Genomic DNA, 19,909 nt, shown 5'->3' with positions numbered 1-19,909 from the left:
TGCTATCATATAATAAATTACAACTAATTTCTGTGGTCCCTGTATTTAGACCATACAGTATACGATGGAACTAAATGTGATGAAAAACAATATATACAAGAGAGTTCTGAATGCACCAGAAACTTTATCAAAGTCTTCGTGGAGGGGGTAGGGCTTGGCCATTCCTTAAAATTAGGTGGAATATTAAAAAAAAAAAAAAAACTTGGTAAAAAGGACAAAGATTTTTCAGGATGGCAAGAAGGAATAAAGGTATTGATCAAGGAATAATAATTAGAATGCGATTTTTATTTTTGAAATATGAAATTAAATGAAAATTCTTCCCATTGCCTTTTCCTCTTTCAGAGGCCCCAAACCATTGCTCAGCTTCAACCCTGGTCTTCTTCTTCTTGAAAAGACTCCCAACCCTAGAATTATTAGTCAAACTAGACATGGGTCAGGGTGGGGAAAATAAAACAGATTGAAGTGGTTTATGTGTTTTTTCCCTTTCTTTACCTAAGAACATATTTATAATATATCACAGGCAGTGATTACTATGTATAAGACACTAAATCAAGCACTTTTTCCATATTAACTAATTTCTATAATTTAATCCTCACTATAACCCTATATGAAAAGTATTTCTATTTTGCATTTTACAAATGGGAAAACTAAGACACAGACAAGGTAAGTAAATTACCCAAGGTTATCCAGCTAGTAAGTAGCAGACCTAATATTTAAACCTAGGCTGTCTGGTGCCTGGGGCTAAGCTCTCAAATGCTTTTCCTCTGTTGCCTTTATCCTTTTTTTCTATCTTTATTGTTATTTTCCACTAAGTAAAAGTAATGCAAGCTCAAGATCTAAGAAAATAAAAAATAAATAAATAAAATCGAAAGTATGCTGTCTTATAATGAAAACAATGGTCCCAAACCCCACCTCTACCTTCAACCACTGTTTGCTTTTTAATATTTTTATATTTATGTAATTATGTTTTAATGTAAATTGTATAAGCAATACATCTTTATATTATATATGCACATATTCCGAAAGGTAAATACAAACATGACAAAATTCCCACCTACCCAATGGTACAGACATTTTAGAAAATTGACAAATAAATAGCAAAATCCTCCATGCTTCCCACCTATCCCAAAGCTAATCATCAATCCCAATTTGTGTGATTCACCTTCAGAAAAAGAATATTTGCACATAACCAAAATAGATGTATCTATTGTTATACTTCTTTAAAAAAGTACACAGAGTAAATGAATCATCTTTATGCACTGTGCTGTGCTTTACTTTTTTCTTATATAATGATAATTATTTAATTTTTATACAACAATAATTATTTATTATTTAAACAATCTCTAAAGAGTAGACGTTTCACAAATAATCATATATGTACAAAAGATGAATTAAGACACATCCAAAGCCATGTGGTTTCGGGCTGATTCCTTGTTACATAAACTTTTTTACTTAATATAAATATGGATACATCCTGTGAACAAGGAAGTATGGGAGATAAAAAAGAGTACAAAATGTGGTCCCTGTCATTAGTAGCTTATTGTGAAGATCCAAGAAGATGTCAAGTAAAGGCAAGTGTGTGTCACTGCCACCCTCTGCCCCGTTCTTTGGTCAGGGCCTCCAGCGCTTTGTTCTGCAGCTGCAATCTTAGGCCCATCATCCCACTGTGCTCTGAAGAATATAACTTTTCTGGAAGAAATTCCCGTCTTCAATGCTTCAGGCCAGTTAAGAGTCTCAAAATAAGTGGACAGAATATCAAATACTTGATTGATGGCCAGCATCCCTAAATGAGAGTTATTTGTACTCTGGTGTCTGATCATGTATCCCTGGAATGACAGACAAGTGGGCTGTCCTGAAAGAGTATTCCTGGGCCTTTTGAAATGTCACCTTCTTCTGAATGCTTTCATCCACAAGTCCATCAAAGATACAAACTTTGTTTAGATCAACATCTTCAATAGTGTATTCTGAGTCAGGAGTCAGGAACACAAGGGTTTCCAGAGGAAATAAACTAAAAGAAGTCTTCTTTTATGTCTAGCAAGTCGCTAGAAAATTCATCTTCGCTCTTCACACAGGGCACTGTCTACTGTGAATCCAGTAAGGCAGATCCAAAATGGCCTATTAGATTTCGTTTGAACCATACAACCTTCGTATCTGTCCAGCCAGTCTACTCAATTCCTTCTTTGACATGTGGTGGGTCATACTCAAATTGATACACAGCTTTTGTCCTGAGTGTTTGTCTTCCAAAAGAATCTCTTTGCTTAGAGATCTCAGAAAATATTTGCTGTGTTAGGGGAAGATTCCCGGATTTTCTGCGCAATTGGCTTTTCTTCTTTCTTTTTCTTGCTTTCTTTTGCCTTCTTTACTGCAACTATCTTTTCCCAGTGTCTCTATTTTCTCTGGATATTTTTCTTATGATACCCAGAAAACCAAATTGTTTGAGAATGAGCACCATCCTGCACTCTGGTGGTCAAGGTCTCTCCCTCCTGGCATTTGCATTCTGCATCAATCTGCAGAAACTGAAAGCTTTCAGATATTTCAGATATTTCAGGTGACTGTGTTCTAAGCACTCCCTTCTAATTCCCAGTCCATGTGCCTAGTCCACTGATCCCATCATGCACTTTGCTTTTTTCAATTGAAAATGTATCTTCAGTATTTTTCCATGTCAGGATACACACATCTACTTCCCTTTCTTTTAAAGGTTGCATGATATATAGTAAGATTACACTATAATTTACTTAACCAATATTTGTATATATTGATGGATACTTTTAATGTTTCCAGTTGTTTTAATTTTCCAGTTGTTGCATTTTTCTTAGATTTGTGGTGAAATTGAAAGAGTTATTGTGAGTAAAAAATGTGTTTTTTCTCTCTAGCAGAAATCCAATTATAAAAATCTAACAAAAACAACTGTACATAGAAGTCAAGACCTAAATATGAAGAGGACTGAAATGTGGCGTGATTTTAAGTAGTTAGTAGAGTGTCAGCAAATATATTGACTTTTGCACTAGGATTTTTTTTTTTTAGCGACACATGGTTGTTAACACTGGATGTATAAAGAAGTCATTGTAATCTCAACATACTCTCTAGCTCACCAGTGAAGAGTTCTGTGTATAACAATGGGGAGAGGAAATGGGTGAACAGACTGATGCAATGCATATACATATATCAAAAAAATAACTCCCCTCCTTTTAGCTTTACTTCTCATTACTGGTCTTTCTCCTTGACAACTGGGGATCCAAATATTCTCTAGGCACCACCAGGAAGATAAGCTGACAGTGCCCCAACCACACACACACACACACACACACACACACACACACACACACACACACACACACCCCCCTACCTCAAAGCTCCCTTCCATATATTCTGAGCTATAGCTGCCTCTACTCCTCTGTCTCATCCTTCATCTTGCTCCCATCCTCTTTCCAGTTTCCAGATATTTTTTAAAATCTCATTTTGTCTTCCAGCTTCCTATCTTTTCTAGGCATTCATTCCATCTTGTGTTTCTTTACTGTAATTTTCATAGAAAAATAGCCTAAACTGGAAACCACAGGGAAGATATTTTTAAAGAGATTAGTGATTGTTAATTACAGTTATAGCCTAAAGACTATATTCAGATGAAAGAGAGGAAAAACACAGGAAATTCTGAGAATAACTGATGAATCAGTTCCTAAAGAGGGCAGTAAAGTTGGATTCAATGTGTAAACAAAGTTCTTTAGAGCAAGGAAAAAAAGATTCATTCATTTCAAAATTCTTTACTGAAGTTCTACTATATTCCAGCAATGTCATAACCACTGGAAAGTATAGTGGTACATTTTTTTAATCCCATTTTTATGGATCTTGCATTCTAGTTGGAGGAGGCAAACAAAATGAATATACAGAATGTTAGATGGTAGTAAGCGCTATGGAGAAGATTAAGACATAAAAGGGAGATAGAGAACGGTGTAGAGTATCAAGCAATTTTAAATAAAGTGATTAGAATGCCTCAATGAGCCGGATGTGGTGGCTCATGCCTGTAATCCCAACACTTTGCGAGGCCGAGGTGGGCAGATCACCTGAGGTCAGGAGTTTGAGACCAGCCTGGCTAATATGGTGAAAACCCATCTCTACTAAAAATACAAAAATTAGCTGGGTGTGGTGGCAGGCGCCTATAATCCCAGCTACTCAGGAGGCTGAGGCAGGAGAATCTCTTGAACCTGGGAGTCAGAGGTTGCAGTGAGCTGAGATCACGCCATTGCACTCCAGCCTGGAAGACAAGAGCAAGACTTCATCTAAAAAATAAATAAATAAAAAGAATGCCTCAATGAGAATAAAACATTTAAGCAACAATCCAAAGCAAGTAAAAGAAAAGCCAGGCAAATTTCATGGAGAAGACTGTTCCAGGCAAAGGGAAGAACAAATTCAAAGGCCCAAGGCCAAACAAGGCCAACATAGTCAAGGTACAACAAGGAGATGGACGAGTGAGGAGAATAGTGGGCCGTGAGGTCAAAGAGGCAATGGGGAACCCAATGGTGTGGAGCTTTATAGGCCATTGCAAATATTTTGGCTTTTGCTTGGCATGAAATGAGAACACAATAGATAGTTTGGGGCAGAAAATGTAATCTGATTTACATTTTTAGCAGAATAACTCCAGATACTGTGTTGAGAATAGACTGCAGGTGCACAATGTTGGTGGGAGAAAGAGGATAAATTAGGAAGTTATTGAAATAATCCAAACAAGAAATGATAATGACTTGGCTGGCAATGATAACTCCAAAGTGTGTAGCCTAAAGAGCTGGAACTATGCGAGTCGCCATTACCTGGCATGGGGAAGATGATGGGACAACAGATTTTGGTAAGGAAGATCAGTGAAGTTTGAAAAGCTTATAGGATACCCAGTAGAGATGTTTCATAGGTAATAAGAAGTATGAGCGTGGTTCAGGAGTTCAGGTTAGGCTGGAGATATAAAAAGCACGCAGCTGATGAATATTGACTCATTTTCCCTTATACAGAAAAGAAGGATGGATACTACTGTGGGAAGTTTTATAATGTAGGGAAGGGAAATTGTTAATATCTGATGGCCTCTATTTTGTCTGTGAAAGCTGAGGCAAAATAATCTACTCAAAGAGAAAAGGTTGAGGCTGTTAACCCACATTTAGTGAAAAAAATTGCCAAGCAACATTGAAGGCTCCACTGGACTTGAAAACCCTAAGCCACAGCCAGCTGGCTACTGAACAGTGCAGAAGTAAGACTGTATAACTACCAACTAAAACTACTACAAACTTAGGGTTTTCAGGGAGATGAAGGACGTTAGGATTAGACAGTGCAGGGTTAGATGCCTGGTGCTACTGGCTGCTTTTCTGGTGTCAGATATTAGGCTGGTGAAAAGTAATTGCAGTTTTTGCCATCGAAAGTAATGACAACACTGCAATTACTTTTGCACCAACCTAATAAGATACTTAACCTTTGAAATCTCAATTTTGGCATTTGTAAAGTAAAAATAACAAAATCTACCTTGCAGAGTTGTTGTCACAATTACTAAACATAAACATAAGTTTTCCAGAGCATCACAAACAATAAATAAGAGTTATTGTTACTTCTCATATTACTGTCTTTCCTACTTTTTATTTGCCATCTAGTTTTCCCTCATCTCTTTTCAATTCTGCTGGCATTTATTGAATACTTATTGAATGTCATGTAAAGCTGAGTGCTTTATAAGCATTTTTGCATCTGAGTCTCAAAGCAATTCTCTAAGCTAAGTACTATTATTATCCCATTTTTGAAGATGCAGATACTGAAGTTTAGAGACTTAAGCAACATGCTCAAGAAGAGACTTCTAGGAACATAATTGCTCTTTGAAAGCAGAAACAAGTTCCCAATTTCTACTGCAGGGTCTAGTTCATTGCTATTCAGACAACAGACAACCATGTACTGGATGAAAGAATGGATGAAATCCTTATTTGGAATATTAGAAGATATAAAGAACCCACGTAAAAGTCCATAGGAGAGTTAGAAAATGACTATTTTTAAGTAGCTTAATATAAATACTCTTTTGCTTTATTTTTTATTTTGAACTTATAGATCAGTGTATTGTTTAGCGGTTCCTGTGTAAGAAATCACCCCGAAACATAGTAACTTAAGACAAAAACTGCTTGTTATAGTTTGTATTTCCTGAGGGTTCTAAATAAAGATCAGAATTCTAACTGGACTAAAATTAAGATATCCACAGGACTGTGTTCTTTCTCGTGGCTTTAGAGGGGAATCTGTTTCCTTGCCTTCTTTAGATTCTAGAGGCCACCTACATTCTTTATCTCTGACTCCTCCCTCCATCTTGAAAGCCAGCCATATACCATTTTCAAATCTCTCTATGACAGCTACCCTGGCTTCCATTACCCCATCTTCTCTGACTGTGAGTCTCCTGTCTCCCTTGTGATTATAATAAACTCACCAAGATGATCCAGGATAATCCTCCCATCTTAAAATGCTTAGTCACATCTTCAAAGTCCCTTTTGCCATGTAAAATAACATATTCACAGGCCCTGAGGATTAGGATATGGACATCTTTGCAGGGTAATGAAGCTAATTTTGCCTCACATAGACAGCTTCTCTTACCTACCTGACAGATTGTCAGCCCAGATGCCTCAATTTTCCTCCATGTGATCGCTCTTTTCCCCTGCAGGCTTGCTCATGCTGATAAAAACATAGTGGTCTCAGGCCTTTAGCTGAGAAAGAGGCCAGGCTCCAAAGCACAAGCAGTTTTCACATTTGCTTATGTCCTTTTGACCAAAACAAGTCACATGGCCACCTCAGACTCAAGAGGTAGAAAAATATACCCCACCTCTTTATGGGAGGAGTTGTGACATCACATTGTAAGAACCTGGATGCAAAAAAACGGGAAGAACCTGTGGCTATTTTTCAATTTACCAAAATTAACATAATATGTGAGTGAAAATTTCTAAGGCCTTCCCTCTTTGATTGGAATAATTGAGGTCTTTGCACGGCTATTTCCCTTGCCTAGAATGCTCAAAATGCATTATCTTTTCCTGGCCAAATTATTTACCCCTTTCTTATAGCTTAGATATGTATACCTCCAGGAAAATTCTTCTAACCCCAAACCCCATAGTGTTCCTGGTGCTTTATCTTAGTGCTCTCATTATACTAAGTACTTACCCCTAATATAGCACTTAGCACTCTATATTGAAATCACCTGTTTATCTCCTTGCCTTTCATCCTAAACCATAAGCTTCTTTTGGGCAAAAAAATGGCTCTTAGTTTTTCACATTTTCTCTGTGACTTAGCAATGTATCCTGTATATAGTAGGTTAAAAGGGTTTTATTGAATATGTGTATTAAGAAATATTCTATAAACTCTGATTATAGAGTTTCACCTACGCTTTTATCCCTCAATTGCTACTAATTTTTTTTTAAAAAAATAGGTTTCTTTACTTAGTGAATCTTTAATCCCATACTTTTTTTTTCCTACTTTAGAACCTAGCCTTTCATTGATCAGCTAAATAAGAAAGGAAGGAATTTCTAGTACTAACCATCAGTCATAGAAAAAGTTTTCCTTGGAATAAAACGCTAAATTGTGATTTTGGTACCTCGATAATACAAATTGGTTGCGTGACATTTACAAAATCCACAAATTGCTGCCAAGGATGCTGATTTGCCAAACTATACATCTCTAAGGCTGTCTTCATCTGGGTGGCCAGTCAAAATTAGGAGCTCAGGGATAACTTGACTGATATTTCTTCAAACTAAAACCAAAATAAAAGCTGAGGTATTTTGGGATGTTTCCAGGAAGGTCTTAAGAGGCTGCCTGATTGCTGTTAATACATAAGGCAGAAGGCAAAGATTTCCAAAATTACATGACTCAAGGGCTAAGACTCCAGAACTGCAGACACAACATGAGTAAGCAGACCACTCCAAATTGCCAGTGGAATTAAGGAATTAAAAAGGAGATGGTGAGTTACAAGAAACAGATCTTGTTTGGGGAATGGATACTTGGTGTGCCTGTAACCAAGAAAGCCAGCTATAATACAAGCTAAAATGAAATGTACAGATGTTTAATATAATGAAATAACCAAGGAGGAACCCACCCCTGTGTTATTCTCCAATGTAATATGTAATGTTCTATAGACCACACTTGGAATATGGGTGGTTGCCCTGGCCATTTTTTAGCTCAGGTAATGATATTTTTATAACCTGAGTTATGAAGGACAAAAATATATAAAGACAGCATTGAAGTCCAAAGACAATCAAGTTAGCTAATATTTAAATATCTTGAGAGTGTTTCTATGCCGATGTTAAAACTGTCACTGTTAATGCACTGAATATTTTGCAGAATCTCAGTTCATCAAACTGTAAAACAGATCACAGTTTAACAACAATAACAACAAATTCTAGGCTTTTTGAGAAAGGTTCTGAATTCCAAGTCTGCAAGCAGAATATACAATAAAAGGCACATTCTTGTCTATTTGGAACTTATTCATGAACTCACCCATGAAAATTGGCTACAGCCTATACATTGTCGCTAATTTTGAAATCTTGCATTTAAAACTCAAAGACATAATTCATTTAATCTTGGTGACAACACTGAGAGGTGGGCATTATTATTATTATACTAGTTTTTCAAATGCAAACTTGGCACAAAACATTTAGCTAATTGTCTAAGGTTATATAATTATTGTATAACATACTTGAATCTAAGCAGGTGATTCCTAAACCTATTCCCTCAACCCAAGCACTACACTGACTCTTTTAAAATATACCATGTCATTTGTCCTAAAGTGTATATTTAGCATGGATACACATGGAGAATTTCGAAACATCCTAATACAGTCATTTCAATTTAACAAATATTTCTTGAGCCCATGTTAAGTATGAAGTTCTTTATTAGACTCTTTCCAAAAAAAAAAAAAACTTCATGAACAATATATATCAAGTGATGGTTTACTGGTTTTATAATTTCTCTTAAAATAATTTTATAATTGTCTCATTAATAGAGGCAAGCATAAATCTGAGCCCACAAACTTAGACATGTAGGAAATAATACTTATTCATGACAATTCAACCTATTTAAATCATTGCCGTAGCTTCCCTGTGTTCACCTAGCAAGAAACCCTTTCTGCTGTGTTGTTCCCCTCCTCCGGCATTGTCAGGGGCTCAGTCTTACATCATACCAGATTCTTGAGGATGGGGATAAATTAATCCCTTGGTTATCTCTTAGAATGTCTGAATGTCCATTTCCACAACTTGTGTGGCTCCTGTAAGTCTGATTCCTCTGTTGTGTCTGTGCTCCATGTTTTGGGTAAGGGAATCACAGGCAAAGCTGGGAGCCCTCAGACCCAGGACCATTTTCCTTTGATGCCTCATTTTTGCCGTGTTTCTTGGACATGATCTTGTCATGTCTCTAGTACATGATCATGAAATGGGGCAAGCTTCTCCTCTGATCACAGATTTCTGATCACTGACCCCAGATTTCTCTAGCACAACCAAAATTTCTTCTTTCTGCTGGATCTCAATACCAATACATGCAACTGGTATATTGCATGATGCTGAGGTTTGGGGTGTGACTGATCCCATCACCCAGGCACTGAGCATAGTATCCAAAAGTTTTTCAGCACTTGCCCCACTCCTTCCTTCCCATATTGTGGATTTTACTCATCTTTGTGTCCATGTGTACCCAATGCTTAGCTCCCACTTATAAGTGAGAACATTTAGTGTTTGGTTTTCTGTTCCTATACTAATTTGATTAGGATAATGACCTCCAGCTGAATCTATGTTGCTGCAAAGGTCATGATTTCATTCATTTTTATGGCATGTAGTATTCCATGGTGTATATGCACCACATTTTTTTTATCCAGTCTACCATTGATGGGTACCTAGGTTGATTCCAAGTCTTTGCTGTTGTGAAAATAGTAATCTGATGAATAAATGAGTGCATGTGTCTCTTTGGTAGAATGATTTATTTTCCTTTGGATATATACCCAATAATCAGATTGTTGGGTAGAATAGTAGTCCTGTTTTAAATTCTTTGAGAAATATCAGAACTGCTTTCCACAATGGCTGAACTAATTTACACTCTCACCAATAATGTATAAGCATTCCCTTTTTTCTGCAGCCTCACCAGCATCTATTATTTTTTGACTATTTAATAGTAGCCATTCTGACTGATGTGAGGTTATACCTCATGGTGGTTTCCGATTTACATTTCTCTAATGATTAGTGATTTACAGCATTTTTTTCATATGTTTGTTGGCCACTATATGTCTTCTTTTGAAAAGTGTCTGTTCATGTTCTCTGCCCACGTTTTAATGGGGTTGTTTGTTTTTGTTTGTTGATTTGTTTAAGTTCTTTGTAAAATCTAGATATTAGACCTTTGTCAGATGCATACTTTGCAAATGTTTTCTCTCATTCTGCAGGGTGTCTGTTTTGTTTGTTGACAGTTTCTTTTGCTGTGCAGAAGCTCTTTTGTTTAATTAGGTCCCATGTGTCAATTTTTGGTTTTGGTGCAATTGCTTTTGAGGTCTTAGCCATCAATTCTGTGCCAAGACCAATGTCCAGAATGGAGTTTTCTTCTAAGAATTTATAGTTTGAAGTCTTACATTTAAATATTTAATCCATCTTGGTTAATTTTTGCATATGGTAAAAAGTAGAGGTCTTATTTCATTCCTCTGCATATGGCTGACCAGTTATCTTAACAGCATTTATTGAACAGGGAATCATTTTCCCATTGCTTGTTTTTGTCGACCTTGTCAAGGATCAACAAGGCTGTAGGTTTGCAGTTTTATTTCTGGCTTCTCTATTCTGTTCCATTGGTTTATGTGTCTGTTTTTGTACCAATATGGTACTGTTTTGGTTACTGTAGTCTTATGTTACAGTTCGAAGTCAGAAAATGTGATGCCTCCAGCTTTGTTCTTTTTGCTTGAGATTGTTTTGTCTATTTGGGCTCTTTTTTTGGCTCTATCTGAATTTTAGAATAGTTTTTTCTTATTCTGTGAAAAATGACATTGGTAGTTTGATAGGAATAGCATTGAATCTGTAGAGTGCTTTGGGCAATATGGCCATTTTAACAACATTGATTCTTCTAATCCATGAACATGGAATATTTCTCCAGTTGTTTATGTCATCTCTGATTTCTTTCAGCAGTGTTTTATAGCTCTCCTTGTAGAGATCTTTCAACTCCTTGGTTAGAGGTATTCCTAGGTTGTTTTTTTTTTTCTTTTGTCTGTTGTGAATGGGATATGCATTCTTGCTTTGGTTTTCTTTTTCTTTTGGAGATGCACTCTTGCCATGTTGCTGGTCTCCAAATCCTGGCCTCAAGTGATTCTCCCACCTGAGCCTCCCAAAGTGCTGGAATTACAGGCATGAGTCACTTCACCTGGCCTCATAAACTCTTTGAAATGGAGTGTAGATGTTTACAAAAGGCCCCTTAGTTCAAAAAGCTTCTGCCTTACACTTTCCAAAAATATATGTGGCAAAAAAATTGCTAAAGATCAGCTCTCTCCTTGAAAATCAGGAAGGAATAAATATATCTATACAAATTAATATTTCAATGAATTACCCTGGCCTCAAGTTATAATTGAAATAATGAGATTGCAGAGTTTAGCTCAGCCTAACACTCCTTTAGTCTAAGCCAATGGTTCTCAAAGTGTTATCCTTGGACCAGCTGCATCAGCATCACCTGAGAACTTCAAATACAACTTCTTGGCACACATCCCAGATGCACTGAATCAGAAGTTCTTCGGTTGGGTACAGCAATCTGTGTTTTTAAAAAGCTTTCCAAATGATTTTGATGCCCACCAAGTTTGAAGACCACTGGGTTAGGCTATGTATTTCTCTAGTGTGGACTGTATACTCTTGAAATTAGCTATTTATTTGTCTCCTCCATTAGACTGCAAATTTCATAAGAGCAGGAACCATGCCAGTCTTTTATATTGTTATATTCCCATTGCTTAATATTGACGGTAGTGGTAAGGGGTATATAGTGAGTGCTCATAAATGTTTGTTGAGTACACCAATAAATGAATGAGTTAAGAGATGTTTTATTTTTCTATGGGATTATCATTCTAATTTTACCAGATTATCATTCAGAGTGCAGTCGTGAACTTGTAACAATTCCTACAATGAATTTAATAACTTTTCATGATATAATAGGCCTTTGAGCCTACTTTTCTTAGAAGAACTGAAAACGGATGTGCCTTGCAATATCCCTGAGTATGACTGTTTAACTAAATTCATGAGTTCATTCATTCACTAAATATTTATTGAATAGCTACCTATTTTTAGGTCTTCTGCTAGTAGTTTTGAGAGCTAGATTGATAGTAAAGTGCATTTGTGGCTCTCAAATGAGTATATTCATCTCAGTAGTTAATTAATTCTAAACCTATTACACAAATTTGTTGAGCACTATGCATTATTGGAGAATGAACTGATAAAGCCATATGTGTCTTCTGAATAAAGTTGAAAGTGTGCAGACAATTGCAGTTTTCCAGCCTTGTCGATTGTTTTCTAGGACCATTCAAGCAATTAACAGATGTATTACACAAATAATTGAACACATATATTTTCTTTTTTTTTTTTTGAGATGGAGTCTCACTCTGTGGTGGAGTGCAGTGGCACAGTCTTGGCTGACTGCAACCTCCGCCTGCCAAGTTCAAGTGATTCTCCTGTCTCAGCTTCCTGAGTAGCTGGGATTACAGGCACGTACCACCACGTCCAGTTAATTTTTGGTATTTTCATAGAAACGGGGTTTCACCGTGTTGTCCAGGCTGATCTCAAACTCCTGAGCTAAGGCAATCCACCCGCCTCAGCCTCCCAAAGTGCTAGAATTACCGGCATGAGCCACGGCGCCTGGCCTGAACACATATATTTTCCTAAATCTGTTTTTGTATTTCTAACTATTTACAGATCCTATTCATTTGAATGATACATGTATCCTTCAGCTAGTGATGATTACTAATCATTACATTTACTAACACTTACTGATCCTTCACTGTGCCAGGCAGTGTCAAATACAAAATATTAATTATTAATATATTACACCGATATTATTCCCTGAGAGCAGTTCAGTGCTCCCCTCAAAATACCTAGGAAGCTAAGAGATCACATGAAAAATAAAGACGGAATAAAGTTTATGAAGCCCCTTAATGATGAGCTCTTTTCCAACTTAAGATGAAGGAGAGGGCTTCTGTGACAGCTAGCAAGGAACATTATTGGCCTGGGCTATAGATTAATAGATTTAGTTGTTACTTGGCTTTCAAATTAACTATCCAGAGCGATGTGGCCTGAGAACCTACCTGTCCCACAAGTCTGCTCGCTGTAGTCCAAAGGTCTTGGGGTGAGATATACTTCTGTTGAAGAGTACAACAAAAGACAGTCCCATGCAGAATTATGGGCAAAGCTGTATTGTGGGTGAGTTAACATGGTGGGAGCCCTTACAGTGGCGACCTCAAGAGTATAGTAGCACATGGACTGCACAGCAGGAGAGAGGAATGCACACAGTGCAAAATGAGAAGCAGCATTGTCACAGTGCTAACAGGACAGGATTTGGGCAGTGGCAGTGGCATGCTGTCCCTGAAAGTCATCATTAAACATATACGCTTACAGGAAAAATGAGAATGAACTCTGTCAGTAAGGCATGTATTTTGTATTTTTTGTTATTTTTCTTTGTATTTTTCCTAAAAGATTTCTGTAATGAACATGTATTGTAATTACAACCAGAAAACACAATATGTTGGTTTTGAATAGCACTTAGATTTCCAGGCAATCAATCTACCTGCTAACTTCAAAAGGACAAATAGCTACTTACCTTCTCTATTGTACTGTAAGCTGATCTTCTAAAATCATTCTGACTTAAAGGAGAGAATTAAGAAAATAACAAAGCAGCCCAAACTATATCATCATGATCCCACAAAATAACCAGGCTTTGATTGTTTTCTAATTTGGAAGGAAAAAGTCATGAAGTAACAATTGGGCAGAGAGAAAAGGTTGAAAGCAAAGGTTATTTTCAATATCACTTTATATCATCTAAAAAGTGATTTATAAATGGCTAAAGTGATGACATCATTCTTGAATAGGTATGGGCTAAGAGTTGTTAATAGCATCCCTGGAAGCCAATCAAAGACTGTTGTTTTGGAAATAATTATTAATTTCACTGTTTACATAAGTGTTTCTTGGCCCTGATGCTAACTGATGAAAGTCAGGGGTCATTATCCCAAGATACAAACTAGGCCAAAATGACAATATTTTTCTGAACCAATGCACAGTTGTGAGAGATTGACTTAACTGTGCATAGGTTGACTATATAAAAGATATTACTGTGATTTTTTTCCAAAAAAAAATTTGCTAATCTCATATATTTAATGCTCTGAGCCTGAAATAAGTAAACATCCAAGGTTCTTCCACAGATCAATTTTGAGAAAAAGAAATGGATGAAGAGAATAACTTTAGATTGAAAAAGGCTGATACAGAAGATTTTAAACATATAATCAAAATAAATATACTGACTAGAGACATACATTTAAATGATGAAGCTAAAATAAAAATTTAAGAAGTGATTACTATAGGCCAGGCATAGTTGCTCATGCCTGTAATCCCAGCACTTTGGGAGGCCGAGGCAGGCAGGTCACTTGAGGTCAGGAGTTCAAGACCAGCCTGGCCAACATGGTGAAACCCTGTCTCTACTAAAAACACAAAAACTTGCCTGTAATCCCAGCTACTCAGGAGGCTGAGGCAGGAGAATCACTTGAACCTTGGAGGTGGAGTTTAGAGAGAGCCGAGATCACACTACTGCACTCCAGCCTGGGCGACAGAGCAAGACTCTGGACTCCGTCTCACCAAAAAAAAAAAAAGTGATTACTAGTGATTACTATAAAAGATTAAAAGAATAGTAGTTACTTTTGAGAGTATGGAGGGTGCTACAATTGAGACAGGGGACATAGGAGAAGTATCTAGGCTAACTGACAAAGTACTACTTCTTTCCCTGAGTGGTGATGTCAAAGATGTTTGCCTGATAATAATTTTTTAAGCCTTAAAAGTTAAATTAAAATTATTTTAAATTAGTGCATAGATACCCACAAAAACCCCACATGTATTTGGTATTAAATCCAATACATTAAAAATTCTAAGAGTAGTTCTCTGCTGGAGACAATATCTCTCTCCTTTCCCTATTCCCCATCGAGGAAATTTCGGAAATCTCCTGTAATACGTAGGGACCAAAATGAGTCATCAAAAGTACTGTGGGTGCATTTTTAATTGTCATTATGACTGGAGGGGCATTAGTAACATTATATGGGGTCAGATTTATAAATATCCTATAGCATAAGAAGAGCTCTATATAATAGGAAAATTATCCCACCCAAAAGGTGGAGTGTCACCCATGTAAAATTAACTAATCAGTGATGATCACCTAATGTCCTGTGATGCCACATTTATTTATTTCATTATACTCATTTCTGCCCTTTCAGAAGGGAAACACCATGTGTACACATGTATATGAACACACAGACATATACATGCATATATGTAATGTGTGTGTGTGTATAAAGAACTAGTCTGTCACTTTCTAGGTTGAACAACTCATTTCACAGTTTACCAAATTGTAGTTTGATTGCATGTGGTTAAGCTCATGAGCCTTAGAGTCAAACAGTCTGGAAGCAAAACCTTGAGCAAGATACTTAATCCTTCTAAAATTCAGTTTACTCATATATAAACTGAAAATAATAGTATTAGCTACATATACCAGGTAGCTATTGCTAAGTAACCAACTACCTTATAACTTAGAGTTTAAACCCAAAACCATTTATTATTCCTTGCAATCTGGGATGGGCTGGGCTTGGCTGATCTCAGTAAGGGCTCACTTAGGCTTCTGCGATTACCCAGAAGAGAAGCTGGGGCTTGATAGTTTAGGATGACCTTGCTTGGGATATCTTGGCTCCTTTCCACATATGTCTCATATCTCTCCAGGAGACTGATGGCCTGTTTGCTGGTGGTGGCAGAGATCCCAGCAGCAGAAGGGAAATGTGCACGCACTTTTTCAAGTCTCAGCTTGCATTCAGTTTGCTATTGTTCCATTTGCCACGCAAGTCACATGGTCACGCCTCAGTCAATGTTAAAAGAAATTACTAAAGGGTGTGGATGCAAGAGTGTGTGAAAAAATGGGACTATTAATGCAATCAGCCCACCACACTGCATCACAGAGCTGTGTGAAAATTACACATGCCAATAAGTGTAAAATACATAGTACAGTGCCTAGCACACAGTAAGTGCTCAATAATTGTTAGTAATTATCAGGAGTAAGAGGCTACACATAATATTTCAAGCTTCCTACCTAGTGTAGCTGAATATGTTATGGAATTATAGCTGTGTCTGAATTCAAGACTAATTATCTCCCGATAAACTTTTTTTTTTTTTTAATGCTAGAGACTTTGGAAATTTCACCAAGTTACTGAAAATTTGTTACTTAGATCTGGATTGACTTAGTTTGAATCTATTGAAAAACTGCAAAACAAGAAATAAGAAAAACAACATGAAGATTATGAGAATATTTCCCTAGAATCTTATTAACAACAAAACAGAATGTTAGTAAAAAATGAAATAACAAAAGAACATTTTTTAAGCATGAAGCTTATTTCTCTCCAATAAAGTTGAATAGACAACCTTAAAAACTTTGAAACTGAACCCCTAGAGATGGAAAATATGTACAAATTTCTAAGCAAAGTTCTTCACAGGGTTACAAAAGCAAATTCTCATTTTTAATTAATAATTGTGAAATGACATGATATTACTGGACTTTGAATTTAGCTTGGAAAAGCTTTAGGAAAACAAACATTTTCACTGACCCTTCAGAATCTGCAATGGCCCTTCCCACAGTTCTACTTTCACACCCAAGTATGAAATGTGAAGACATGCACGTAGAAGTGGAGTCAGCATTTGGCTGCGTTAGCTGAATGTGTCTGCAAAGAGAGGTTGGTAATACCAGGAAACTAGAAACACACAATGAGCCTATCTGTTAGGGGAACACCAAAAAATTTTCTTCCCACCAATTATTTTACCAACTTTGCTTTCCACCCAGAAATATACAAGCGGTAAAATAGATCACATTTTCAGTGTTTTGGCTAAAGACTTGTCATTAATTGTTTCTTACCCTGAAATATTGGATCCTTACTGCTGCTATGGCAAATTATCACAAATTTAGTGGCTTAAGACAACACAAATTCATTCTTTTACATTTCTAGAGGTCAGAAGTACTAAAGTAAAGGTGTCAGTAGGCCTGCCCTCCTCTTTCCTTCTGTAGGCTCTAGAAGAGAATTTATTTCCTTGACTATCAGCTGTTTCATACCATCTGTATTCCTTGGCTTGTGGCCCTTTTCTTTTCAAAGCCAGCAACATGGTATCTTCAAATCTCTTTAATTGTCTCTGTCTCTCTCTGCTTCTGAGATCACATCTCCTTTGATTCTGACCTTTCTGCCTGCCTTATAAAGATCCTTGTGATTATATTGGGCCCACTCAGATAATCCGGGATAATCTCCCCATCTCAAGATACTTCATCACATCAGCAAAGTCCTTTTTCAATGTAAAATAACATACTTATAAGTTCCAGAGATTAGGAAGTGGGCATTTTTGAGTACCATTATTCTGCCTACCACACCTGGTCAAAAAGGAGATTAGATATTTTTAAAAATTATATAATTAACATGTATTTCTTAACTGTCAGCTACAAAGAGTTGACATTTCAAATGAGAAAAGTGATATTTGGCCTTTCTGATTTATAAGCTTATTGTGAAGATTAAAATAATATGGAACTATCTTTGCATTCTGCATGCATTTGGAATATAGACTAACCCTCAAATTCGAGAATATAATGCTTGAACTTTCACTTGTCAAGAATAGCAGGAGTAATGAGAAATTTGATCTGCATTTTATCAAAGCCCTAATCCTATCTACATTTTAATTCCAAGGAACCTCTTGCTTAATAGTATCCAAGAGAGAAAGGAGTGCTTATTAGGGTAGAGAGCTACTGGAAGCTGGGTTTGACTTGACTGATCATGGCCAATGCATAGTAGCTGAGATAAACTTTCCTTTCCTTTCATTTTCATTCTTTGAGGAGGGGTGAACCCATTCCCTGGTGTTATGGCCAGTAAAGAGAGCTGGATGCCCAGAATCAAAGCACTTTCACTTCTTTTACTCGGCCACTTCCTCAGGATGGAGAGCAGAATGTGCTATATAAGGCGTGATTCCTGAGTGCACTCAGGCAATGTTGATCCTGGGCAAAGTGATCTCCAATGGTTGAGTCCACAGATTTGATGGGGAATCAGACCCCTTTTATGCTGGCTGTTGGGTTCTTCACAGACTAACATACTGAACCTTAGGCAGGCCTGATCTTCCAAAATGCTACAGCCTTAGTTTTTAGATCTTTGGGATCTTTTGTTCCTCAGGGCAAGTTATTCCCAAGGAGAGATGAATTAAAGCTGATTCCAAATGGAGAACATACATATAGCTGCTGCTTCAAATATAGAGTATAATGCTCACTCTTTTCCTTCTGCTAAGTGCCATCTTTCTCTGATCTTAATGTTAGCTTTACCTAAAAACTTGTCATTGATGGTTGGTCGGGACCACCCTAATACTAACAGAGCTCCCCAGTTCTGAATCTGAGGGAGAACAAACTAAGGGAACAGAATTGCTTCCTTCTCTGCCAACTCTCTGGGCTCCTCATACAGGCTAGCCCACTCCCACTAATTCCTTATACTGATGGAAGGCTTAAAGAATAAGACAGAAGATCTCCTTGCAACTTTTTGTTACTGCAGCATTCTATTCAGCATATATTCACTTACTCAAATAGGTACTAAAGCCTTTCCCAAGGAGACCTTGCAACTCCACAGAGTGGGGAGGAGCTACTTTTCCTGATTGAGAATATAAAGTAATTAAATGCCTACCGGACTTTCTGGTTTAAAGATAATGTATATGAAAGGACTCCGTAGACTTTAAAGGGCTGTTTAAAAACAAATTGTAGTAAATTTTATCTTTTATCAGGGAATCAAGGAAAGGACATCACAAAAATTAGCCACTCTGTCCATATGAAGAACTTAGTGTAGTCTCTGATCCTCAGTGGGCTTACAGTCTGATTGCAAAGATGAGATTAAGTGTCATTAAAGTATTCAAGACCAATGCAAGACAACATTCAATCAGAAGAGAGACCAACAGAAATCCAAAGTAGTAAAAAAATTAGTCAAGGTTGCAGGCTGGAATAGTCAGAGAAAGCTTCATGAAAAGGGACGTAAGCTGAGATTTCGGTTTTAATGAATAGATGTCAGCTAAACAGAAAGCCTATTTGCAAACCTTCTAAGTGAGGAGAGATATGATATTAAAAATAAACCCAACGTTGGCAAGGTGAATGAGAATTGTCTTGTCTGGTCTAAAGATGTGTTTAAAAGAATAGCAAGAAATTAAATTTGAAGACCTTTTCTATAACATCTAAAAAATTAGCAAAGCATTGTGAGATGATTTAAGAGATGTTGGATCCTAATTCAGGCTTCTGAACAGAGGAGAAACCCAAGGAAAACATTGTCTTGAGAAGCACATAACTCTACGGTATGCAGAAAGGATCGGAGGAAGAAAAGACCAGAGGCAGCAGTCTCAGCTAAGACATAATTTCAGTCTCTCTGGTGGAAAGCCTGGGAGAATATCAGTAACAGGAAAAAAAAAAAAAATGCGCTAAGACCAGCCATACTGTTGAGGAAGAAGCAATTGTTTTGGAGTTTTGTTGTTGTTGTTTAAATTCAGTTGATACTGAAAAGATGAGGAGAGATTGAGGGAGGAGTCAAGGGTTACTTTTTTAACAGGTACAGGAGAGATTTAGGGAGAAGCCACTTGAGTAGGGAAGGCAGATAACTTGATTTGGCCATGACACATTTGAAATTGTGGCA

The 19,909-nt window shown here is 37.0% G+C and overlaps 1 pseudogene; it reads right to left on the bottom strand.

Moving 5' to 3' along the window:
* Positions 1 to 1,529: 1,529 nt before the first annotated feature.
* Positions 1,530 to 9,338, bottom strand: LOC100451480 (tRNA methyltransferase 10 homolog B-like; annotated as a pseudogene).
* Positions 9,339 to 19,909: the final 10,571 nt, after the last annotated feature.

This window comes from Pongo abelii, chromosome 7 (genome assembly GCF_028885655.2).
Source record: "Pongo abelii isolate AG06213 chromosome 7, NHGRI_mPonAbe1-v2.0_pri, whole genome shotgun sequence".
In the NCBI taxonomy this organism is placed as follows: Eukaryota; Metazoa; Chordata; class Mammalia; order Primates; family Hominidae; genus Pongo; species Pongo abelii.
This window is presented reverse-complemented; position numbering and strand designations above follow the sequence as displayed.